Here is a 24,142-nt window from a genome sequence, read left to right on the forward strand (position 1 = left end):
GTAAGTGGAAGAAATTACATATACTGTAGCCATCACTTTTTAGCACAGATAGTTGGATGAAATACAAACCAACCTTGCTAACATTTCAAAGCGAGGGCACATATTTCAGCCTTGTGGGAAAAAACGGACAAATACAATGACTTCTGACAAATACATCATTAGCAACAGTTTCCCATGCAGCTATCCTACTAGCCAGAATAAATACACAAAATCTCTGAATGTTGAAAACCTATTGCATTGTTCTGTGTCAAGGAGGAGCGCATGTATGGACAATTTCATATTGTAAGCGCAAGGGCGTATGACACATCATGACCATGGGGGTTAGAGCGGCTTCTCAACTATCTCTTGATTGAAGTACCAGCGTGGCATAAATACCATGCTGCATTTCGCAACATGATGTTTCCACAAAATGTCAACAATGTTTGGCTACAAACAAATGTTTCTACCTTTCAATTGGTCCACAAAGTGTCTTTCACAACTGACTTCAAAGATCTCCATAAGCACGGGCAATCGGCTCAAGTCATCCTCAAGCTTGCCGCCAAGCAACGGTTTGTCATTAAACAAGACATCAGGGGAGAGCGCGGACGCAGTCCCCCACTACCATAAATGATGCAATCGAGATTTCCACATTTGGGAAATTCACAGGGGTCAGCATAGCTGGCGTGCAATGGCTAAGCCTCGCCCTGGGTGAACCGCTTTTCTTGATCACGGTATCTCCCTTGCCAGGTAAGTATGAGTTATAGTCATCGGTGGAGGGCAAGTGTCTCCAGTGCCAACATTTTCGGCTACTGGTAACCACTTTGTGTTCCGATAATATCACATCACATCGACCTGCGTTAAATGCCGTTTAGGAATGCACTTGCAGACAGAGTGGTGAAAAAGTAGTTCATTTTGTTTACTAGATTATATCAGTGAACCACTAGATTCCCATCATGCAACACTGTAGAAAAATCACCAATGACTTGTTAATATCTTAACCTGTCTGATATCACAAATGTATGCGATATGACGAAATAAAATCACATTCAGACACACACACACACACACACACACACACACACACACACACACAGACAAATGCATGAAAGCAATTGATTTATTATCGATAACATCTCACATTCTCTTGTACTTTTGATTTACGCCGTAAAAGAAGGGTTGTAATTCCACCATGGAAAACACAGGGCCATCAGACACCAGTCCAGTTCCACTCCTCACCAGCATTATTTCCTTTGATCATTTGAACAGGGCGAGGGAGCACAAAGCACACACAAGCTGCATTCAGTAACAATATTCTTATTTGTCTTATGCATAAAAGGCAGTTGCTCCCTGACAACACAAGGAACTTTGATTGTATTAAAAGGGCAGGGGAGACTAGCCCATAGAAGCGGCATTTAGTCAATTCAGCATCAAATGCTTACTACAAGGCAGTGTTGCTGATGAAATAATGCCAGAGCACACCCTAGTGGACAAAATGCTTACAGCACCTGGTATTCCCAGGCAGTCTCCCATCCAAGTACTAACCAGGCCCAACCCTGCTTAGCTTCCGAGATCAGACGAGATCGGGCGTATCCAGGCTGGTATGGCCGTAAGCAAATGACTAACTCTTGGTACACCATATAAAGTCAAAGTGAGTCTGATAAACAGACATTTTCACCAATTAGATAAGCAGCCTGAACTTTGGGTCACTCAGTAAGTGGAAGAAATTACATATACTGTAGCCATCACTTTTTAGCACAGATAGTTGGATGAAATACAAACCAACCTTGCTAACATTTCAAAGCGAGGGCACATATTTCAGCCTTGTGGGAAAAAACGGACAAATACAATGACTTCTGACAAATACATCATTAGCAACAGTTTCCCATGCAGCTATCCTACTAGCCAGAATAAATACACAAAATCTCTGAATGTTGAAAACCTATTGCATTGTTCTGTGTCAAGGAGGAGCGCATGTATGGACAATTTCATATTGTAAGCGCAAGGGCGTATGACACATCATGACCATGGGGGTTAGAGCGGCTTCTCAACTATCTCTTGATTGAAGTACCAGCGTGGCATAAATACCATGCTGCATTTCGCAACATGATGTTTCCACAAAATGTCAACAATGTTTGGCTACAAACAAATGTTTCTACCTTTCAATTGGTCCACAAAGTGTCTTTCACAACTGACTTCAAAGATCTCCATAAGCACGGGCAATCGGCTCAAGTCATCCTCAAGCTTGCCGCCAAGCAACGGTTTGTCATTAAACAAGACATCAGGGGAGAGCGCGGACGCAGTCCCCCACTACCATAAATGATGCAATCGAGATTTCCACATTTGGGAAATTCACAGGGGTCAGCATAGCTGGCGTGCAATGGCTAAGCCTCGCCCTGGGTGAACCGCTTTTCTTGATCACGGTATCTCCCTTGCCAGGTAAGTATGAGTTATAGTCATCGGTGGAGGGCAAGTGTCTCCAGTGCCAACATTTTCGGCTACTGGTAACCACTTTGTGTTCCGATAATATCACATCACATCGACCTGCGTTAAATGCCGTTTAGGAATGCACTTGCAGACAGAGTGGTGAAAAAGTAGTTCATTTTGTTTACTAGATTATATCAGTGAACCACTAGATTCCCATCATGCAACACTGTAGAAAAATCACCAATGACTTTTTAATATCTTAACCTGTCTGATATCACAAATGTATGCGATATGACGAAATAAAATCACATTCAGACACACACACACACACACACACACACACACACACACACACAGACAAATGCATGAAAGCAATTGATTTATTATCGATAACATCTCACATTCTCTTGTACTTTTGATTTACGCCGTAAAAGAAGGGTTGTAATTCCACCATGGAAAACACAGGGCCATCAGACACCAGTCCAGTTCCACTCCTCACCAGCATTATTTCCTTTGATCATTTGAACAGGGCGAGGGAGCACAAAGCACACACAAGCTGCATTCAGTAACAATATTCTTATTTGTCTTATGCATAAAAGGCAGTTGCTCCCTGACAACACAAGGAACTTTGATTGTATTAAAAGGGCAGGGGAGACTAGCCCATAGAAGCGGCATTTAGTCAATTCAGCATCAAATGCTTACTACAAGGCAGTGTTGCTGATGAAATAATGCCAGAGCACACCCTAGTGGACAAAATGCTTACAGCACCTGGTATTCCCAGGCAGTCTCCCATCCAAGTACTAACCAGGCCCAACCCTGCTTAGCTTCCGAGATCAGACGAGATCGGGCGTATCCAGGCTGGTATGGCCGTAAGCAAATGACTAACTCTTGGTACACCATATAAAGTCAAAGTGAGTCTGATAAACAGACATTTTCACCAATTAGATAAGCAGCCTGAACTTTGGGTCACTCAGTAAGTGGAAGAAATTACATATACTGTAGCCATCACTTTTTAGCACAGATAGTTGGATGAAATACAAACCAACCTTGCTAACATTTCAAAGCGAGGGCACATATTTCAGCCTTGTGGGAAAAAACGGACAAATACAATGACTTCTGACAAATACATCATTAGCAACAGTTTCCCATGCAGCTATCCTACTAGCCAGAATAAATACACAAAATCTCTGAATGTTGAAAACCTATTGCATTGTTCTGTGTCAAGGAGGAGCGCATGTATGGACAATTTCATATTGTAAGCGCAAGGGCGTATGACACATCATGACCATGGGGGTTAGAGCGGCTTCTCAACTATCTCTTGATTGAAGTACCAGCGTGGCATAAATACCATGCTGCATTTCGCAACATGATGTTTCCACAAAATGTCAACAATGTTTGGCTACAAACAAATGTTTCTACCTTTCAATTGGTCCACAAAGTGTCTTTCACAACTGACTTCAAAGATCTCCATAAGCACGGGCAATCGGCTCAAGTCATCCTCAAGCTTGCCGCCAAGCAACGGTTTGTCATTAAACAAGACATCAGGGGAGAGCGCGGACGCAGTCCCCCACTACCATAAATGATGCAATCGAGATTTCCACATTTGGGAAATTCACAGGGGTCAGCATAGCTGGCGTGCAATGGCTAAGCCTCGCCCTGGGTGAACCGCTTTTCTTGATCACGGTATCTCCCTTGCCAGGTAAGTATGAGTTATAGTCATCGGTGGAGGGCAAGTGTCTCCAGTGCCAACATTTTCGGCTACTGGTAACCACTTTGTGTTCCGATAATATCACATCACATCGACCTGCGTTAAATGCCGTTTAGGAATGCACTTGCAGACAGAGTGGTGAAAAAGTAGTTCATTTTGTTTACTAGATTATATCAGTGAACCACTAGATTCCCATCATGCAACACTGTAGAAAAATCACCAATGACTTTTTAATATCTTAACCTGTCTGATATCACAAATGTATGCGATATGACGAAATAAAATCACATTCAGACACACACACACACACACACACACACACACACACACACACAGACAAATGCATGAAAGCAATTGATTTATTATCGATAACATCTCACATTCTCTTGTACTTTTGATTTACGCCGTAAAAGAAGGGTTGTAATTCCACCATGGAAAACACAGGGCCATCAGACACCAGTCCAGTTCCACTCCTCACCAGCATTATTTCCTTTGATCATTTGAACAGGGCGAGGGAGCACAAAGCACACACAAGCTGCATTCAGTAACAATATTCTTATTTGTCTTATGCATAAAAGGCAGTTGCTCCCTGACAACACAAGGAACTTTGATTGTATTAAAAGGGCAGGGGAGACTAGCCCATAGAAGCGGCATTTAGTCAATTCAGCATCAAATGCTTACTACAAGGCAGTGTTGCTGATGAAATAATGCCAGAGCACACCCTAGTGGACAAAATGCTTACAGCACCTGGTATTCCCAGGCAGTCTCCCATCCAAGTACTAACCAGGCCCAACCCTGCTTAGCTTCCGAGATCAGACGAGATCGGGCGTATCCAGGCTGGTATGGCCGTAAGCAAATGACTAACTCTTGGTACACCATATAAAGTCAAAGTGAGTCTGATAAACAGACATTTTCACCAATTAGATAAGCAGCCTGAACTTTGGGTCACTCAGTAAGTGGAAGAAATTACATATACTGTAGCCATCACTTTTTAGCACAGATAGTTGGATGAAATACAAACCAACCTTGCTAACATTTCAAAGCGAGGGCACATATTTCAGCCTTGTGGGAAAAAACGGACAAATACAATGACTTCTGACAAATACATCATTAGCAACAGTTTCCCATGCAGCTATCCTACTAGCCAGAATAAATACACAAAATCTCTGAATGTTGAAAACCTATTGCATTGTTCTGTGTCAAGGAGGAGCGCATGTATGGACAATTTCATATTGTAAGCGCAAGGGCGTATGACACATCATGACCATGGGGGTTAGAGCGGCTTCTCAACTATCTCTTGATTGAAGTACCAGCGTGGCATAAATACCATGCTGCATTTCGCAACATGATGTTTCCACAAAATGTCAACAATGTTTGGCTACAAACAAATGTTTCTACCTTTCAATTGGTCCACAAAGTGTCTTTCACAACTGACTTCAAAGATCTCCATAAGCACGGGCAATCGGCTCAAGTCATCCTCAAGCTTGCCGCCAAGCAACGGTTTGTCATTAAACAAGACATCAGGGGAGAGCGCGGACGCAGTCCCCCACTACCATAAATGATGCAATCGAGATTTCCACATTTGGGAAATTCACAGGGGTCAGCATAGCTGGCGTGCAATGGCTAAGCCTCGCCCTGGGTGAACCGCTTTTCTTGATCACGGTATCTCCCTTGCCAGGTAAGTATGAGTTATAGTCATCGGTGGAGGGCAAGTGTCTCCAGTGCCAACATTTTCGGCTACTGGTAACCACTTTGTGTTCCGATAATATCACATCACATCGACCTGCGTTAAATGCCGTTTAGGAATGCACTTGCAGACAGAGTGGTGAAAAAGTAGTTCATTTTGTTTACTAGATTATATCAGTGAACCACTAGATTCCCATCATGCAACACTGTAGAAAAATCACCAATGACTTTTTAATATCTTAACCTGTCTGATATCACAAATGTATGCGATATGACGAAATAAAATCACATTCAGCACACACACACACACACACACACACACACACACACACACACACACACAGACAAATGCATGAAAGCAATTGATTTATTATCGATAACATCTCACATTCTCTTGTACTTTTGATTTACGCCGTAAAAGAAGGGTTGTAATTCCACCATGGAAAACACAGGGCCATCAGACACCAGTCCAGTTCCACTCCTCACCAGCATTATTTCCTTTGATCATTTGAACAGGGCGAGGGAGCACAAAGCACACACAAGCTGCATTCAGTAACAATATTCTTATTTGTCTTATGCATAAAAGGCAGTTGCTCCCTGACAACACAAGGAACTTTGATTGTATTAAAAGGGCAGGGGAGACTAGCCCATAGAAGCGGCATTTAGTCAATTCAGCATCAAATGCTTACTACAAGGCAGTGTTGCTGATGAAATAATGCCAGAGCACACCCTAGTGGACAAAATGCTTACAGCACCTGGTATTCCCAGGCAGTCTCCCATCCAAGTACTAACCAGGCCCAACCCTGCTTAGCTTCCGAGATCAGACGAGATCGGGCGTATCCAGGCTGGTATGGCCATAAGCAAATGACTAACTCTTGGTACACCATATAAAGTCAAAGTGAGTCTGATAAACAGACATTTTCACCAATTAGATAAGCAGCCTGAACTTTGGGTCACTCAGTAAGTGGAAGAAATTACATATACTGTAGCCATCACTTTTTAGCACAGATAGTTGGATGAAATACAAACCAACCTTGCTAACATTTCAAAGCGAGGGCACATATTTCAGCCTTGTGGGAAAAAACGGACAAATACAATGACTTCTGACAAATACATCATTAGCAACAGTTTCCCATGCAGCTATCCTACTAGCCAGAATAAATACACAAAATCTCTGAATGTTGAAAACCTATTGCATTGTTCTGTGTCAAGGAGGAGCGCATGTATGGACAATTTCATATTGTAAGCGCAAGGGCGTATGACACATCATGACCATGGGGGTTAGAGCGGCTTCTCAACTATCTCTTGATTGAAGTACCAGCGTGGCATAAATACCATGCTGCATTTCGCAACATGATGTTTCCACAAAATGTCAACAATGTTTGGCTACAAACAAATGTTTCTACCTTTCAATTGGTCCACAAAGTGTCTTTCACAACTGACTTCAAAGATCTCCATAAGCACGGGCAATCGGCTCAAGTCATCCTCAAGCTTGCCGCCAAGCAACGGTTTGTCATTAAACAAGACATCAGGGGAGAGCGCGGACGCAGTCCCCCACTACCATAAATGATGCAATCGAGATTTCCACATTTGGGAAATTCACAGGGGTCAGCATAGCTGGCGTGCAATGGCTAAGCCTCGCCCTGGGTGAACCGCTTTTCTTGATCACGGTATCTCCCTTGCCAGGTAAGTATGAGTTATAGTCATCGGTGGAGGGCAAGTGTCTCCAGTGCCAACATTTTCGGCTACTGGTAACCACTTTGTGTTCCGATAATATCACATCACATCGACCTGCGTTAAATGCCGTTTAGGAATGCACTTGCAGACAGAGTGGTGAAAAAGTAGTTCATTTTGTTTACTAGATTATATCAGTGAACCACTAGATTCCCATCATGCAACACTGTAGAAAAATCACCAATGACTTTTTAATATCTTAACCTGTCTGATATCACAAATGTATGCGATATGACGAAATAAAATCACATTCAGACACACACACACACACACACACACACACACACACACACACACACAGACAAATGCATGAAAGCAATTGATTTATTATCGATAACATCTCACATTCTCTTGTACTTTTGATTTACGCCGTAAAAGAAGGGTTGTAATTCCACCATGGAAAACACAGGGCCATCAGACACCAGTCCAGTTCCACTCCTCACCAGCATTATTTCCTTTGATCATTTGAACAGGGCGAGGGAGCACAAAGCACACACAAGCTGCATTCAGTAACAATATTCTTATTTGTCTTATGCATAAAAGGCAGTTGCTCCCTGACAACACAAGGAACTTTGATTGTATTAAAAGGGCAGGGGAGACTAGCCCATAGAAGCGGCATTTAGTCAATTCAGCATCAAATGCTTACTACAAGGCAGTGTTGCTGATGAAATAATGCCAGAGCACACCCTAGTGGACAAAATGCTTACAGCACCTGGTATTCCCAGGCAGTCTCCCATCCAAGTACTAACCAGGCCCAACCCTGCTTAGCTTCCGAGATCAGACGAGATCGGGCGTATCCAGGCTGGTATGGCCGTAAGCAAATGACTAACTCTTGGTACACCATATAAAGTCAAAGTGAGTCTGATAAACAGACATTTTCACCAATTAGATAAGCAGCCTGAACTTTGGGTCACTCAGTAAGTGGAAGAAATTACATATACTGTAGCCATCACTTTTTAGCACAGATAGTTGGATGAAATACAAACCAACCTTGCTAACATTTCAAAGCGAGGGCACATATTTCAGCCTTGTGGGAAAAAACGGACAAATACAATGACTTCTGACAAATACATCATTAGCAACAGTTTCCCATGCAGCTATCCTACTAGCCAGAATAAATACACAAAATCTCTGAATGTTGAAAACCTATTGCATTGTTCTGTGTCAAGGAGGAGCGCATGTATGGACAATTTCATATTGTAAGCGCAAGGGCGTATGACACATCATGACCATGGGGGTTAGAGCGGCTTCTCAACTATCTCTTGATTGAAGTACCAGCGTGGCATAAATACCATGCTGCATTTCGCAACATGATGTTTCCACAAAATGTCAACAATGTTTGGCTACAAACAAATGTTTCTACCTTTCAATTGGTCCACAAAGTGTCTTTCACAACTGACTTCAAAGATCTCCATAAGCACGGGCAATCGGCTCAAGTCATCCTCAAGCTTGCCGCCAAGCAACGGTTTGTCATTAAACAAGACATCAGGGGAGAGCGCGGACGCAGTCCCCCACTACCATAAATGATGCAATCGAGATTTCCACATTTGGGAAATTCACAGGGGTCAGCATAGCTGGCGTGCAATGGCTAAGCCTCGCCCTGGGTGAACCGCTTTTCTTGATCACGGTATCTCCCTTGCCAGGTAAGTATGAGTTATAGTCATCGGTGGAGGGCAAGTGTCTCCAGTGCCAACATTTTCGGCTACTGGTAACCACTTTGTGTTCCGATAATATCACATCACATCGACCTGCGTTAAATGCCGTTTAGGAATGCACTTGCAGACAGAGTGGTGAAAAAGTAGTTCATTTTGTTTACTAGATTATATCAGTGAACCACTAGATTCCCATCATGCAACACTGTAGAAAAATCACCAATGACTTTTTAATATCTTAACCTGTCTGATATCACAAATGTATGCGATATGACGAAATAAAATCACATTCAGACACACACACACACACACACACACACACACACACACACAGACAAATGCATGAAAGCAATTGATTTATTATCGATAACATCTCACATTCTCTTGTACTTTTGATTTACGCCGTAAAAGAAGGGTTGTAATTCCACCATGGAAAACACAGGGCCATCAGACACCAGTCCAGTTCCACTCCTCACCAGCATTATTTCCTTTGATCATTTGAACAGGGCGAGGGAGCACAAAGCACACACAAGCTGCATTCAGTAACAATATTCTTATTTGTCTTATGCATAAAAGGCAGTTGCTCCCTGACAACACAAGGAACTTTGATTGTATTAAAAGGGCAGGGGAGACTAGCCCATAGAAGCGGCATTTAGTCAATTCAGCATCAAATGCTTACTACAAGGCAGTGTTGCTGATGAAATAATGCCAGAGCACACCCTAGTGGACAAAATGCTTACAGCACCTGGTATTCCCAGGCAGTCTCCCATCCAAGTACTAACCAGGCCCAACCCTGCTTAGCTTCCGAGATCAGACGAGATCGGGCGTATCCAGGCTGGTATGGCCGTAAGCAAATGACTAACTCTTGGTACACCATATAAAGTCAAAGTGAGTCTGATAAACAGACATTTTCACCAATTAGATAAGCAGCCTGAACTTTGGGTCACTCAGTAAGTGGAAGAAATTACATATACTGTAGCCATCACTTTTTAGCACAGATAGTTGGATGAAATACAAACCAACCTTGCTAACATTTCAAAGCGAGGGCACATATTTCAGCCTTGTGGGAAAAAACGGACAAATACAATGACTTCTGACAAATACATCATTAGCAACAGTTTCCCATGCAGCTATCCTACTAGCCAGAATAAATACACAAAATCTCTGAATGTTGAAAACCTATTGCATTGTTCTGTGTCAAGGAGGAGCGCATGTATGGACAATTTCATATTGTAAGCGCAAGGGCGTATGACACATCATGACCATGGGGGTTAGAGCGGCTTCTCAACTATCTCTTGATTGAAGTACCAGCGTGGCATAAATACCATGCTGCATTTCGCAACATGATGTTTCCACAAAATGTCAACAATGTTTGGCTACAAACAAATGTTTCTACCTTTCAATTGGTCCACAAAGTGTCTTTCACAACTGACTTCAAAGATCTCCATAAGCACGGGCAATCGGCTCAAGTCATCCTCAAGCTTGCCGCCAAGCAACGGTTTGTCATTAAACAAGACATCAGGGGAGAGCGCGGACGCAGTCCCCCACTACCATAAATGATGCAATCGAGATTTCCACATTTGGGAAATTCACAGGGGTCAGCATAGCTGGCGTGCAATGGCTAAGCCTCGCCCTGGGTGAACCGCTTTTCTTGATCACGGTATCTCCCTTGCCAGGTAAGTATGAGTTATAGTCATCGGTGGAGGGCAAGTGTCTCCAGTGCCAACATTTTCGGCTACTGGTAACCACTTTGTGTTCCGATAATATCACATCACATCGACCTGCGTTAAATGCCGTTTAGGAATGCACTTGCAGACAGAGTGGTGAAAAAGTAGTTCATTTTGTTTGCTAGATTATATCAGTGAACCACTAGATTCCCATCATGCAACACTGTAGAAAAATCACCAATGACTTTTTAATATCTTAACCTGTCTGATATCACAAATGTATGCGATATGACGAAATAAAATCACATTCAGACACACACACACACACACACACACACACACACACACACACACACAGACAAATGCATGAAAGCAATTGATTTATTATCGATAACATCTCACATTCTCTTGTACTTTTGATTTACGCCGTAAAAGAAGGGTTGTAATTCCACCATGGAAAACACAGGGCCATCAGACACCAGTCCAGTTCCACTCCTCACCAGCATTATTTCCTTTGATCATTTGAACAGGGCGAGGGAGCACAAAGCACACACAAGCTGCATTCAGTAACAATATTCTTATTTGTCTTATGCATAAAAGGCAGTTGCTCCCTGACAACACAAGGAACTTTGATTGTATTAAAAGGGCAGGGGAGACTAGCCCATAGAAGCGGCATTTAGTCAATTCAGCATCAAATGCTTACTACAAGGCAGTGTTGCTGATGAAATAATGCCAGAGCACACCCTAGTGGACAAAATGCTTACAGCACCTGGTATTCCCAGGCAGTCTCCCATCCAAGTACTAACCAGGCCCAACCCTGCTTAGCTTCCGAGATCAGACGAGATCGGGCGTATCCAGGCTGGTATGGCCGTATCCAGGCTGGTATGGCCGTAAGCAAATGACTAACTCTTGGTACACCATATAAAGTCAAAGTGAGTCTGATAAACAGACATTTTCACCAATTAGATAAGCAGCCTGAACTTTGGGTCACTCAGTAAGTGGAAGAAATTACATATACTGTAGCCATCACTTTTTAGCACAGATAGTTGGATGAAATACAAACCAACCTTGCTAACATTTCAAAGCGAGGGCACATATTTCAGCCTTGTGGGAAAAAACGGACAAATACAATGACTTCTGACAAATACATCATTAGCAACAGTTTCCCATGCAGCTATCCTACTAGCCAGAATAAATACACAAAATCTCTGAATGTTGAAAACCTATTGCATTGTTCTGTGTCAAGGAGGAGCGCATGTATGGACAATTTCATATTGTAAGCGCAAGGGCGTATGACACATCATGACCATGGGGGTTAGAGCGGCTTCTCAACTATCTCTTGATTGAAGTACCAGCGTGGCATAAATACCATGCTGCATTTCGCAACATGATGTTTCCACAAAATGTCAACAATGTTTGGCTACAAACAAATGTTTCTACCTTTCAATTGGTCCACAAAGTGTCTTTCACAACTGACTTCAAAGATCTCCATAAGCACGGGCAATCGGCTCAAGTCATCCTCAAGCTTGCCGCCAAGCAACGGTTTGTCATTAAACAAGACATCAGGGGAGAGCGCGGACGCAGTCCCCCACTACCATAAATGATGCAATCGAGATTTCCACATTTGGGAAATTCACAGGGGTCAGCATAGCTGGCGTGCAATGGCTAAGCCTCGCCCTGGGTGAACCGCTTTTCTTGATCACGGTATCTCCCTTGCCAGGTAAGTATGAGTTATAGTCATCGGTGGAGGGCAAGTGTCTCCAGTGCCAACATTTTCGGCTACTGGTAACCACTTTGTGTTCCGATAATATCACATCACATCGACCTGCGTTAAATGCCGTTTAGGAATGCACTTGCAGACAGAGTGGTGAAAAAGTAGTTCATTTTGTTTACTAGATTATATCAGTGAACCACTAGATTCCCATCATGCAACACTGTAGAAAAATCACCAATGACTTTTTAATATCTTAACCTGTCTGATATCACAAATGTATGCGATATGACGAAATAAAATCACATTCAGACACACACACACACACACACACACACACACACACACACACACACAGACAAATGCATGAAAGCAATTGATTTATTATCGATAACATCTCACATTCTCTTGTACTTTTGATTTACGCCGTAAAAGAAGGGTTGTAATTCCACCATGGAAAACACAGGGCCATCAGACACCAGTCCAGTTCCACTCCTCACCAGCATTATTTCCTTTGATCATTTGAACAGGGCGAGGGAGCACAAAGCACACACAAGCTGCATTCAGTAACAATATTCTTATTTGTCTTATGCATAAAAGGCAGTTGCTCCCTGACAACACAAGGAACTTTGATTGTATTAAAAGGGCAGGGGAGACTAGCCCATAGAAGCGGCATTTAGTCAATTCAGCATCAAATGCTTACTACAAGGCAGTGTTGCTGATGAAATAATGCCAGAGCACACCCTAGTGGACAAAATGCTTACAGCACCTGGTATTCCCAGGCAGTCTCCCATCCAAGTACTAACCAGGCCCAACCCTGCTTAGCTTCCGAGATCAGACGAGATCGGGCGTATCCAGGCTGGTATGGCCGTAAGCAAATGACTAACTCTTGGTACACCATATAAAGTCAAAGTGAGTCTGATAAACAGACATTTTCACCAATTAGATAAGCAGCCTGAACTTTGGGTCACTCAGTAAGTGGAAGAAATTACATATACTGTAGCCATCACTTTTTAGCACAGATAGTTGGATGAAATACAAACCAACCTTGCTAACATTTCAAAGCGAGGGCACATATTTCAGCCTTGTGGGAAAAAACGGACAAATACAATGACTTCTGACAAATACATCATTAGCAACAGTTTCCCATGCAGCTATCCTACTAGCCAGAATAAATACACAAAATCTCTGAATGTTGAAAACCTATTGCATTGTTCTGTGTCAAGGAGGAGCGCATGTATGGACAATTTCATATTGTAAGCGCAAGGGCGTATGACACATCATGACCATGGGGGTTAGAGCGGCTTCTCAACTATCTCTTGATTGAAGTACCAGCGTGGCATAAATACCATGCTGCATTTCGCAACATGATGTTTCCACAAAATGTCAACAATGTTTGGCTACAAACAAATGTTTCTACCTTTCAATTGGTCCACAAAGTGTCTTTCACAACTGACTTCAAAGATCTCCATAAGCACGGGCAATTGGCTCAAGTCATCCTCAAGCAACAGTTTGTCATTAAACAAGACATCAGGGGAGCGCGCAGACGCAGTCCCCCACTACCATAAATTATGCAATCGAGATTTCCACATTTGGGAAATTCACAGGGGTCAGCATAGCTGGCGTGCAATGGCTAAGCCTCGCCCTGGGTGAACCGCCTTTCTTGATCACGGTATCTCCCTTGCCAGGTAAGTATGAGTTATAGTCATCGGTGGAGGGCAAGTGTCTCCAGTGCCAACATTTTCGGCTAATGGTAACCACTTTGTGTTCCGATAATATCACATCACATCGACCTGCGTTAAATGCCGTTTAGGAATGCACTTGCAGACAGAGTGGTGAAAAAGTAGTTCATTTTGTTTACTAGATTATATCAGTGAACCACTAGATTCCCATCATGCAACACTGTAGAAAAATCACCAATGACTTTTTAATATCTTAACCTGTCTGATATCACAAATGTATGCGATATGACGAAATAAAATCACATTCAGACACACACACACACACACACACACACACACAGACAAATGCATGAAATCAATTGATTTATTATCGATAACATCTCACATTCTCTTGTACTTTTGATTTACGCCGTAAAAGAAGGGTTGTAATTCCACCATGGAAAACACAGGGCCATCAGACACCAGTCCAGTTCCACTCCTCACCAGCATTATTTCCTTTGATCATTTGAACAGGGCGAGGGAGCACAAAGCACACACAAGCTGCATTCAGTAACAATATTCTTATTTGTCTTATGCATAAAAGGCAGTTGCTCCCTGACAACACAAGGAACTTTGATTGTATTAAAAGGGCAGGGGAGACTAGCCCATAGAAGCGGCATTTAGTCAATTCAGCATCAAATGCTTACTACAAGGCAGTGTTGCTGATGAAATAATGCCAGAGCACACCCTAGTGGACAAAATGCTTACAGCACCTGGTATTCCCAGGTAGTCTCCCATCCAAGTACTAACCAGGCCCAACCCTGCTTCGCTTCCGAGATCAGACGAGATCGGGCGTATCCAGGCTGGTATGGCCGTAAGCAAATGACTAACTCTTGGTACACCATATAAAGTCAAAGTGAGTCTGATAAACAGACATTTTCACCAATTAGATAAGCAGCCTGAACTTTGGGTCACTCAGTAAGTGGAAGAAATTACATATACTGTAGCCATCACTTTTTAGCACAGATAGTTGGATGAAATACAAACCAACCTTGCTAACATTTCAAAGCGAGGGCACATATTTCAGCCTTGTGGGAAAAAACGGACAAATACAATGACTTCTGACAAATACATCATTAGCAACAGTTTCCCATGCAGCTATCCTACTAGCCAGAATAAATACACAAAATCTCTGAATGTTGAAAACCTATTGCATTGTTCTGTGTCAAGGAGGAGCGCATGTATGGACAATTTCATATTGTAAGCGCATGGGCGTATGACACATCATGACCATGGGGGTTAGAGCGGCTTCTCAACTATCTCTTGATTGAAGTACCAGCGTGGCATAAATACCATGCTGCATTTCGCAACATGATGTTTCCACAAAATGTCAACAATGTTTGGCTACAAACAAATGTTTCTACCTTTCAATTGGTCCACAAAGTGTCTTTCACAACTGACTTCAAAGATCTCCATAAGCACGGGCAATTGGCTCAAGTCATCCTCAAGCAACAGTTTGTCATTAAACAAGACATCAGGGGAGCACGCAGACGCAGTCCCCCACTACCATAAATTATGCAATCGAGATTTCCACATTTGGGAAATTCACAGGGGTCAGCATAGCTGGCGTGCAATGGCTAAGCCTCGCCCTGGGTGAACCGCCTTTCTTGATCACGGTATCTCCCTTGCCAGGTAAGTATGAGTTATAGTCATCGGTGGAGGGCAAGTGTCTCCAGTGCCAACATTTTCGGCTACTGGTAACCACTTTGTGTTCCGATAATATCACATCACATCGACCTGCGTTAAATGCCGTTTAGGAATGCACTTGCAGACAGAGTGGTGAAAAAGTAGTTCATTTTGTTTACTAGATTATATCAGTGAACCACTAGATTCCCATCATGCAACACTGTAGAAAAATCACCAATGACTTTTTAATATCTTAACCTGTCTGATATCACAAATGTATGCGATATGACGAAATAAAATCACATTCAGACACACACACACACACACACAGACAAATGCATGAAAGCAATTGATTTATTATCGATAACATCTCACATTCTCTTGTACTTTTGATTTACGCCGTAAAAGAAGGGTTGTAATTCCACCATGGAAAACACAGGGCCATCAGACACCAGTCCAGTTCCACTCCTCACCAGCATTATTTCCTTTGATCATTTGAACAGGGCGAGGGAGCACAATGCACACACAAGCTGCATTCAGTAACAATATTCTTATTTGTCTTATGCATAAAAGGCAGTTGCTCCCTGACAACTCAAGGAACTTTGATTGTATTAAAAGGGCAGGGGAGACTAGCCCATAGAAGCGGCATTTAGTCAATTCAGCATCAAATGCTTACTACAAGGCAGTGTTGCTGATGAAATAATGCCAGAGCACACCCTAGTGGACAAAATGCTTACAGCACCTGGTATTCCCAGGCAGTGTCCCATCCAAGTACTAACCAGGCCCAACCCTGCTTAGCTTCCGAGATCAGACGAGATCGGGCGTATCCAGGCTGGTATGGCCGTAAGCAAATGACTAACTCTTGGTACACCATATAAAGTCAAAGTGAGTCTGATAAACAGACATTTTCACCAATTAGATAAGCAGCCTGAACTTTGGGTCACTCAGTAAGTGGAAGAAATTACATATACTGTAGCCATCACTTTTTAGCACAGATAGTTGGATGAAATACAAACCAACCTTGCTAACATTTCAAAGCGAGGGCACATATTTCAGCCTTGTGGGAAAAAACGGACAAATACAATGACTTCTGACAAATACATCATTAGCAACAGTTTCCCATGCAGCTATCCTACTAGCCAGAATAAATACACAAAATCTCTGAATGTTGAAAACCTATTGCATTGTTCTGTGTCAAGGAGGAGCGCATGTATGGACAATTTCATATTGTAAGCGCATGGGCGTATGACACATCATGACCATGGGGGTTAGAGCGGCTTCTCAACTATCTCTTGATTGAAGTACCAGCGTGGCATAAATACCATGCTGCATTTCGCAACATGATGTTTCCACAAAATGTCAACAATGTTTGGCTACAAACAAATGTTTCTACCTTTCAATTGGTCCACAAAGTGTCTTTCACAACTGACTTCAAAGATCTCCATAAGCACGGGCAATTGGCTCAAGTCATCCTCAAGCAACAGTTTGTCATTAAACAAGACATCAGGGGAGCACGCGGACGCAGTCCCCCACTACCATAAATTATGCAATCGAGATTTCCACATTTGGGAAATTCACAGGGGTCAGCATAGCTGGCGTGCAATGGCTAAGCCTCGCCCTGGGTGAACCGCCTTTCTTGATCACGGTATCTCCCTTGCCAGGTAAGTATGAGTTATAGTCATCGGTGGAGGGCAAGTGTCTCCAGTGCCAACATTTTCGGCTACTGGTAACCACTTTGTGTTCCGATAATATCACATCACATCGACCTGCGTTAAATGCCGTTTAGGAATGCACTTGCAGACAGAGTGGTGAAAAAGTAGTTCATTTTGTTTACTAGATTATATCAGTGAACCACTAGATTCCCATCATGCAACACTGTAGAAAAATCACCAATGACTTTTTAATATCTTAACCTGTCTGATATCACAAATGTATGCGATATGACGAAATAAAATCACATTCAGACACACACACACACACACACAGACAAATGCATGAAAGCAATTGATTTATTATCGATAACATCTCACATTCTCTTGTACTTTTGATTTACGCCGTAAAAGAAGGGTTGTAATTCCACCATGGAAAACACAGGGCCATCAGACACCAGTCCAGTTCCACTCCTCACCAGCATTATTTCCTTTGATCATTTGAACAGGGCGAGGGAGCACAATGCACACACAAGCTGCATTCAGTAACAATATTCTTATTTGTCTTATGCATAAAAGGCAGTTGCTCCCTGACAACTCAAGGAACTTTGATTGTATTAAAAGGGCAAGGGAGACTAGCCCATAGAAGCGGCATTTAGTCAATTCAGCATCAAATGCTTACTACAAGGCAGTGTTGCTGATGAAATAATGCCAGAGCACACCCTAGTGGACAAAATGCTTACAGCACCTGGTATTCCCAGGCAGTCTCCCATCCAAGTACTAACCAGGCCCAACCCTGCTTAGCTTCCGAGATCAGACGAGATCGGGCGTATCCAGGCTGGTATGGCCGTAAGCAAATGACTAACTCTTGGTACACCATATAAAGTCAAAGTGAGTCTGATAAACAGACATTTTCACCAATTAGATAAGCACCCTGAACTTTGGGTCACTCAGTAAGTGGAAGAAATTACATATACTGTAGCCATCACTTTTTAGCACAGATAGTTGGATGAAATACAAACCAACCTTGCTAACATTTCAAAGCGAGGGCACATATTTCAGCCTTGTGGGAAAAAACGGACAAATACAATGACTTCTGACAAATACATCATTAGCAACAGTTTCCCATGCAGCTATCCTACTAGCCAGAATAAATACACAAAATCTCTGAATGTTGAAAACCTATTGCATTGTTCTGTGTCAAGGAGGAGCGCATGTATGGACAATTTCATATTGTAAGCGCATGGGCGTATGACACATCATGACCATGGGGGTTAGAGCGGCTTCTCAACTATCTCTTGATTGAAGTACCAGCGTGGCATAAATACCATGCTGCATTTCGCAACATGATGTTTCCACAAAATGTCAACAATGTTTGGCTACAAACAAATGTTTCTACCTTTCAATTGGTCCACAAAGTGTCTTTCACAACTGACTTCAAAGATCTCCATAAGCACGGGCAATTGGCTCAAGTCATCCTCAAGCAACAGTTTGTCATTAAACAAGACATCAGGGGAGCACGCGGACGCAGTCCCCCACTACCATAAATTATGCAATCGAGATTTCCACATTTGGGAAATTCACAGGGGTCAGCATAGCTGGCGTGCAATGGCTAAGCCTCGCCCTGGGTGAACCGCCTTTCTAGATCACGGTATCTCCCTTGCCAGGTAAGTATGAGTTATAGTCATCGGTGGAGGGCAAGTGTCTCCAGTGCCAACATTTTCGGCTACTGGTAACCACTTTGTGTTCCGATAATATCACATCACATCGACCTGCGTTAAATGCCGTTTAGGAATGCACTTGCAGACAGAGTGGTGAAAAAGTAGTTCATTTTGTTTACTAGATTATATCAGTGAACCACTAGATTCCCATCATGCAACACTGTAGAAAAATCACCAATGACTTTTTAATATCTTAACCTGTCTGATATCACAAATGTATGCGATATGACGAAATAAAATCACATTCAGACACACACACACACACACACACACACACAGACAAATGCATGAAAGCAATTGATTTATTATCGATAACATCTCACATTCTCTTGTACTTTTGATTTACGCCGTAAAAGAAGGGTTGTAATTCCACCATGGAAAACACAGGGCCATCAGACACCAGTCCAGTTCCACTCCTCACCAGCATTATTTCCTTTGATCATTTGAACAGGGCGAGGGAGCACAAAGCACACACAAGCTGCATTCAGTAACAATATTCTTATTTGTCTTATGCATAAAAGGCAGTTGCTCCCTGACAACACAAGGAACTTTGATTGTATTAAAAGGGCAGGGGAGACTAGCCCATAGAAGCGGCATTTAGTCAATTCAGCATCAAATGCTTACTACAAGGCAGTGTTGCTGATGAAATAATGCCAGAGCACACCCTAGTGGACAAAATGCTTACAGCACCTGGTATTCCTAGGCAGTCTCCCATCCAAGTACTAACCAGGCCCAACCCTGCTTAGCTTCCGAGATCAGACGAGATCGGGCGTATCCAGGCTGGTATGGCCGTAAGCAAATGACTAACTCTTGGTACACCATATAAAGTCAAAGTGAGTCTGATAAACAGACATTTTCACCAATTAGATAAGCAGCCTGAACTTTGGGTCACTCAGTAAGTGGAAGAAATTACATATACTGTAGCCATCACTTTTTAGCACAGATAGTTGGATGAAATACAAACCAACCTTGCTAACATTTCAAAGCGAGGGCACATATTTCAGCCTTGTGGGAAAAAACGGACAAATACAATGACTTCTGACAAATACATCATTAGCAACAGTTTCCCATGCAGCTATCCTACTAGCCAGAATAAATACACAAAATCTCTGAATGTTGAAAACCTATTGCATTGTTCTGTGTCAAGGAGGAGCGCATGTATGGACAATTTCATATTGTAAGCGCATGGGCGTATGACACATCATGACCATGGGGGTTAGAGCGGCTTCTCAACTATCTCTTGATTGAAGTACCAGCGTGGCATAAATACCATGCTGCATTTCGCAACATGATGTTTCCACAAAATGTCAACAATGTTTGGCTACAAACAAATGTTTCTACCTTTCAATTGGTCCACAAAGTGTCTTTCACAACTGACTTCAAAGATCTCCATAAGCACGGGCAATCGGCTCAAGTCATCCTCAAGCTCGCCGCCAAGCAAAGGTTTGTCATTAAACAAGACATCAGGGGAGAGCGCGGACGCAGTCCCCCACTACCATAAATGATGCAATCGAGATTTCCACATTTGGGAAATTCACAGGGGTCAGCATAGCTGGCGTGCAATGGCTAAGCCTCGCCCTGGGTGAACCGCTTTTCTTGATCACGGTATCTCCCTTGCCAGGTAAGTATGAGTTTGAGTTATAGCCATCGGTGGAGGGCAAGTGTCTCCAGTGCCAACATTTTCGGCTACTGGTAACCACTTTGTGTTCCGATAATATCACATCACATCGACCTGCGTTAAATGCCGTTTAGGAATGCACTTGCAGACAGAGTGGTGAAAAAGTAGTTCATTTTGTTTACTAGATTATATCAGTGAACCACTAGATTCCCATCATGCAACACTGTAGAAAAATCACCAATGACTTTTTAATATCTTAACCTGTCTGATATCACAAATGTATGCGATATGACGAAATAAAATCACATTCAGACACACACACACACACACACACACACACACACACACAGACAAATGCATGAAAGCAATTGATTTATTATCGATAACATCTCACATTCTCTTGTACTTTTGATTTACGCCGTAAAAGAAGGGTTGTAATTCCACCATGGAAAACACAGGGCCATCAGACACCAGTCCAGTTCCACTCCTCACCAGCATTATTTCCTTTGATCATTTGAACAGGGCGAGGGAGCACAAAGCACACACAAGCTGCATTCAGTAACAATATTCTTATTTGTCTTATGCATAAAAGGCAGTTGCTCCCTGACAACACAAGGAACTTTGATTGTATTAAAAGGGCAGGGGAGACTAGCCCATAGAAGTGGCATTTAGTCAATTCAGCTTCAAATGCTTACTACAAGGCAGTGTTGCTGATGAAATAATGCCAGAGCACACCCTAGTGGAAAAAATGCTTACAGCACCTGGTATTCCCAGGCAGTCTCCCATCCAAGTACTAACCAGGCCCAACCCTGCTTAGCTTCCGAGATCAGACGAGATCGGGCGTATCCAGGTTGGTATGGCCGTAAGCAAATGACTAACTCTTGGTACACCATATAAAGTCAAAGTGAGTCTGATAAACAGACATTTTCACCAATTAGATAAGCAGCCTGAACTTTGGGTCACTCAGTAAGTGGAAGAAATTACATATACTGTAGCCATCACTTTTTAGCACAGATAGTTGGATGAAATACAAACCAACCTTGCTAACATTTCAAAGCGAGGGCACATATTTCAGCCTTGTGGGAAAAAACGGACAAATACAATGACTTCTGACAAATACATCATTAGCAACAGTTTCCCATGCAGCTATCCTACTAGCCAGAATAAATACACAAAATCTCTGAATGTTGAAAACCTATTGCATTGTTCTGTGTCAAGGAGGAGCGCATGTATGGACAATTTCATATTGTAAGCGCATGGGCGTATGACACATCATGACCATGGGGGTTAGAGCGGCTTCTCAACTATCTCTTGATTGAAGTACCAGCGTGGCATAAATACCATGCTGCATTTCGCAACATGATGTTTCCACAAAATGTCAACAATGTTTGGCTACAAACAAATGTTTCTACCTTTCAATTGGTCAACAAAGTGTCTTTCACAACTGACTTCAAAGATCTCCATAAGCACGGGCAATTGGCTCAAGTCATCCTCAAGCTTGCCGCCAAGCATCGGTCTGTCATTAAACAAGACATCAGGGGAGAGCGCGGACGCAATCCCCCACTAGCATAAATAATGCAATCGAGATTTCCACATTTGGGAAATTCACAGGGGTCAGCATAGCTGGCATGCAATGGCTAAGCCTCACCCTGGGTGAACCGCCTTTCTTGATCATGGTATCTCCCTTGCCAGGTAAGTATGAGTTATAGTCATCGGTGGAGGGCTAGTGTCTCCAGTGCCAACATTTTCGGCTAATGGTAACCACTTTGTGTTCCGATAATATCACATCACATCGACCTGCGTTAAATGCCGTTTAGGAATGCACTTGCAGACAGAGTGGTGAAAAAGTAGTTCATTTTGTTTACAAGATTATATCAGTGAACCACTAGATTCCCATCATGCAACACTGTAGAAAAATCACCAATGACATTTTAATATCATAAATCTGCTTGAAAATATATGGCAAGACTTGAAAATGTCTGTCTAGCAATGATCAACAACCATTGAATATTTTTTGTATAATAATGTGCAATTATTGTACAATCCCAGTGTGCAACGCTCCTAGAGATCTAGAAAGACTCACAGCTGTAATCACTGCCAAGGGGATTCTAACATGTATTGACTCAGGGGTGTGAATACTTATGTAAATTAGCTATTTGTGTATTTCATTTTCAATTCATTTGATCAAAACCTTTTCACTTTGTCATTATGGGGTACTGTGGGTAGATACGTGTGTAGATGGGTAATCCATTTAATCCGTGTTAAATGCTGTAACACAACAAAATGTGGAATAAGTCAATACTAAGTCAATACTTTCTGACGGCACTGTACATTTTCCTTTGAAAATGAGCTTGAAGCTTTCTCAAGTAGCAATTAACTTATAATGTTTAAAAGTAGTTCATCACTTCCATTGGAAAGGTATATGGATTTGATTGTAAAGGTCTATAGGTTTTCTCTGCTTTCTATTTGTCACGACTTCCGCCGAAGTTGGTCCCTCTCCTTGTTCGGGCGGTGTTCGACGTCACCGGTTTTCTAGACGCCACCGATCTACATTTCATTTTCAAATTTTTTTGTCTTCATTGTACACACCTGGTTTCCATTCCATAATTATTGTTCCCTATTTAACCCTCTGGTTTCCCCTTTGGTTTTGTACGTGTTTGTTCATGTCAAAATGTCTCGTTTATGTGAACTGGATTATTTTTCTCCTTCGTGGAATATTGTTTTTGAGTAAAGTTACGGTTATTACTCATCTCTGTGTCCTGCGCCTGACTCCGCCTTACCTGCATCACCTAGACATTTGACACTATTCTGTCATTAATTCTCTATAATGGTAAAATGTCTTTAATTGCAATGATAAAATCTAAATGTTCTCACCATGTGGTTGTATTGCGGAGAAACATCATGGCTAGATAGTGTTTAGAATTTATCTGCAGTCTTAATGTTGAAGATTTGTTACTGTTCATGTAGGCTATTAATTATGACCAAATAGTGACCAGATAAACCAAAACTCTACATAAAGTAGTCGAGTAAAGTAAGCTAACTAATAAAAGTTCCTCATTTTGAGAAATAGGGATCGAAAGTAAACATTGGTCTATGAAAATAGTTCAAGATTCTTTGGGTGCAAGAACTAGAACCCCTATCTCGTCCTATGCATAAACAGTGCCGCTGTCCATGGTGCTGAAATATGATCCCTCAACAATACTGTACATTGATCTGCGCATATAGTTCAAGATTCATACTCCCCTT

At 42.3% G+C, this 24,142-nt stretch overlaps 27 non-coding genes across 27 annotated transcripts; all 27 read right to left on the reverse strand.

The window, feature by feature from the left end:
- Positions 1 to 569: 569 nt before the first annotated feature.
- Positions 570 to 734, reverse strand: LOC129861595 (U1 spliceosomal RNA). Its single transcript, XR_008760662.1, has one exon. It is a non-coding gene; the product is annotated as a U1 spliceosomal RNA (small nuclear RNA).
- A 738-nt stretch (positions 735 to 1,472) lies between these two features.
- Positions 1,473 to 1,591, reverse strand: LOC129861590 (5S ribosomal RNA). The gene has a single exon (XR_008760657.1). It is a non-coding gene; the product is annotated as a 5S ribosomal RNA (ribosomal RNA).
- Positions 1,592 to 2,258: 667 nt separating this feature from the next.
- LOC129861517 (U1 spliceosomal RNA) lies at positions 2,259 to 2,423 on the reverse strand. Its single transcript, XR_008760597.1, has one exon. It is a non-coding gene; the product is annotated as a U1 spliceosomal RNA (small nuclear RNA).
- A 736-nt stretch (positions 2,424 to 3,159) lies between these two features.
- LOC129861523 (5S ribosomal RNA) lies at positions 3,160 to 3,278 on the reverse strand. Its single transcript, XR_008760602.1, has one exon. It is a non-coding gene; the product is annotated as a 5S ribosomal RNA (ribosomal RNA).
- A 667-nt stretch (positions 3,279 to 3,945) lies between these two features.
- On the reverse strand, positions 3,946 to 4,110 carry LOC129861518 (U1 spliceosomal RNA). Its single transcript, XR_008760598.1, has one exon. It is a non-coding gene; the product is annotated as a U1 spliceosomal RNA (small nuclear RNA).
- Positions 4,111 to 4,846: 736 nt separating this feature from the next.
- Positions 4,847 to 4,965, reverse strand: LOC129861534 (5S ribosomal RNA). The gene has a single exon (XR_008760613.1). It is a non-coding gene; the product is annotated as a 5S ribosomal RNA (ribosomal RNA).
- Positions 4,966 to 5,632: 667 nt separating this feature from the next.
- Positions 5,633 to 5,797, reverse strand: LOC129861520 (U1 spliceosomal RNA). Its single transcript, XR_008760599.1, has one exon. It is a non-coding gene; the product is annotated as a U1 spliceosomal RNA (small nuclear RNA).
- Positions 5,798 to 6,540: 743 nt separating this feature from the next.
- On the reverse strand, positions 6,541 to 6,659 carry LOC129861560 (5S ribosomal RNA). The gene has a single exon (XR_008760632.1). It is a non-coding gene; the product is annotated as a 5S ribosomal RNA (ribosomal RNA).
- Positions 6,660 to 7,326: 667 nt separating this feature from the next.
- LOC129861521 (U1 spliceosomal RNA) lies at positions 7,327 to 7,491 on the reverse strand. Its single transcript, XR_008760600.1, has one exon. It is a non-coding gene; the product is annotated as a U1 spliceosomal RNA (small nuclear RNA).
- Positions 7,492 to 8,231: 740 nt separating this feature from the next.
- Positions 8,232 to 8,350, reverse strand: LOC129861547 (5S ribosomal RNA). The gene has a single exon (XR_008760619.1). It is a non-coding gene; the product is annotated as a 5S ribosomal RNA (ribosomal RNA).
- Positions 8,351 to 9,017: 667 nt separating this feature from the next.
- On the reverse strand, positions 9,018 to 9,182 carry LOC129861522 (U1 spliceosomal RNA). The gene has a single exon (XR_008760601.1). It is a non-coding gene; the product is annotated as a U1 spliceosomal RNA (small nuclear RNA).
- A 734-nt stretch (positions 9,183 to 9,916) lies between these two features.
- Positions 9,917 to 10,035, reverse strand: LOC129861556 (5S ribosomal RNA). Its single transcript, XR_008760628.1, has one exon. It is a non-coding gene; the product is annotated as a 5S ribosomal RNA (ribosomal RNA).
- A 667-nt stretch (positions 10,036 to 10,702) lies between these two features.
- LOC129861524 (U1 spliceosomal RNA) lies at positions 10,703 to 10,867 on the reverse strand. Its single transcript, XR_008760603.1, has one exon. It is a non-coding gene; the product is annotated as a U1 spliceosomal RNA (small nuclear RNA).
- A 740-nt stretch (positions 10,868 to 11,607) lies between these two features.
- LOC129861576 (5S ribosomal RNA) lies at positions 11,608 to 11,726 on the reverse strand. Its single transcript, XR_008760647.1, has one exon. It is a non-coding gene; the product is annotated as a 5S ribosomal RNA (ribosomal RNA).
- A 687-nt stretch (positions 11,727 to 12,413) lies between these two features.
- Positions 12,414 to 12,578, reverse strand: LOC129861525 (U1 spliceosomal RNA). Its single transcript, XR_008760604.1, has one exon. It is a non-coding gene; the product is annotated as a U1 spliceosomal RNA (small nuclear RNA).
- Positions 12,579 to 13,318: 740 nt separating this feature from the next.
- Positions 13,319 to 13,437, reverse strand: LOC129861557 (5S ribosomal RNA). The gene has a single exon (XR_008760629.1). It is a non-coding gene; the product is annotated as a 5S ribosomal RNA (ribosomal RNA).
- Positions 13,438 to 14,092: 655 nt separating this feature from the next.
- Positions 14,093 to 14,257, reverse strand: LOC129861584 (U1 spliceosomal RNA). The gene has a single exon (XR_008760652.1). It is a non-coding gene; the product is annotated as a U1 spliceosomal RNA (small nuclear RNA).
- Positions 14,258 to 14,983: 726 nt separating this feature from the next.
- LOC129861562 (5S ribosomal RNA) lies at positions 14,984 to 15,102 on the reverse strand. The gene has a single exon (XR_008760634.1). It is a non-coding gene; the product is annotated as a 5S ribosomal RNA (ribosomal RNA).
- Positions 15,103 to 15,757: 655 nt separating this feature from the next.
- Positions 15,758 to 15,922, reverse strand: LOC129861594 (U1 spliceosomal RNA). Its single transcript, XR_008760661.1, has one exon. It is a non-coding gene; the product is annotated as a U1 spliceosomal RNA (small nuclear RNA).
- A 716-nt stretch (positions 15,923 to 16,638) lies between these two features.
- On the reverse strand, positions 16,639 to 16,757 carry LOC129861569 (5S ribosomal RNA). Its single transcript, XR_008760641.1, has one exon. It is a non-coding gene; the product is annotated as a 5S ribosomal RNA (ribosomal RNA).
- A 655-nt stretch (positions 16,758 to 17,412) lies between these two features.
- Positions 17,413 to 17,577, reverse strand: LOC129861592 (U1 spliceosomal RNA). Its single transcript, XR_008760659.1, has one exon. It is a non-coding gene; the product is annotated as a U1 spliceosomal RNA (small nuclear RNA).
- A 716-nt stretch (positions 17,578 to 18,293) lies between these two features.
- On the reverse strand, positions 18,294 to 18,412 carry LOC129861558 (5S ribosomal RNA). The gene has a single exon (XR_008760630.1). It is a non-coding gene; the product is annotated as a 5S ribosomal RNA (ribosomal RNA).
- A 655-nt stretch (positions 18,413 to 19,067) lies between these two features.
- On the reverse strand, positions 19,068 to 19,232 carry LOC129861528 (U1 spliceosomal RNA). The gene has a single exon (XR_008760607.1). It is a non-coding gene; the product is annotated as a U1 spliceosomal RNA (small nuclear RNA).
- Positions 19,233 to 19,956: 724 nt separating this feature from the next.
- On the reverse strand, positions 19,957 to 20,075 carry LOC129861567 (5S ribosomal RNA). Its single transcript, XR_008760639.1, has one exon. It is a non-coding gene; the product is annotated as a 5S ribosomal RNA (ribosomal RNA).
- A 667-nt stretch (positions 20,076 to 20,742) lies between these two features.
- Positions 20,743 to 20,907, reverse strand: LOC129861526 (U1 spliceosomal RNA). Its single transcript, XR_008760605.1, has one exon. It is a non-coding gene; the product is annotated as a U1 spliceosomal RNA (small nuclear RNA).
- Positions 20,908 to 21,645: 738 nt separating this feature from the next.
- Positions 21,646 to 21,764, reverse strand: LOC129861575 (5S ribosomal RNA). Its single transcript, XR_008760646.1, has one exon. It is a non-coding gene; the product is annotated as a 5S ribosomal RNA (ribosomal RNA).
- A 667-nt stretch (positions 21,765 to 22,431) lies between these two features.
- On the reverse strand, positions 22,432 to 22,596 carry LOC129861539 (U1 spliceosomal RNA). The gene has a single exon (XR_008760617.1). It is a non-coding gene; the product is annotated as a U1 spliceosomal RNA (small nuclear RNA).
- Positions 22,597 to 24,142: the final 1,546 nt, after the last annotated feature.

Source organism: Salvelinus fontinalis, chromosome 8 (genome assembly GCF_029448725.1).
Source record: "Salvelinus fontinalis isolate EN_2023a chromosome 8, ASM2944872v1, whole genome shotgun sequence".
Taxonomy (NCBI): Eukaryota; Metazoa; Chordata; class Actinopteri; order Salmoniformes; family Salmonidae; genus Salvelinus; species Salvelinus fontinalis.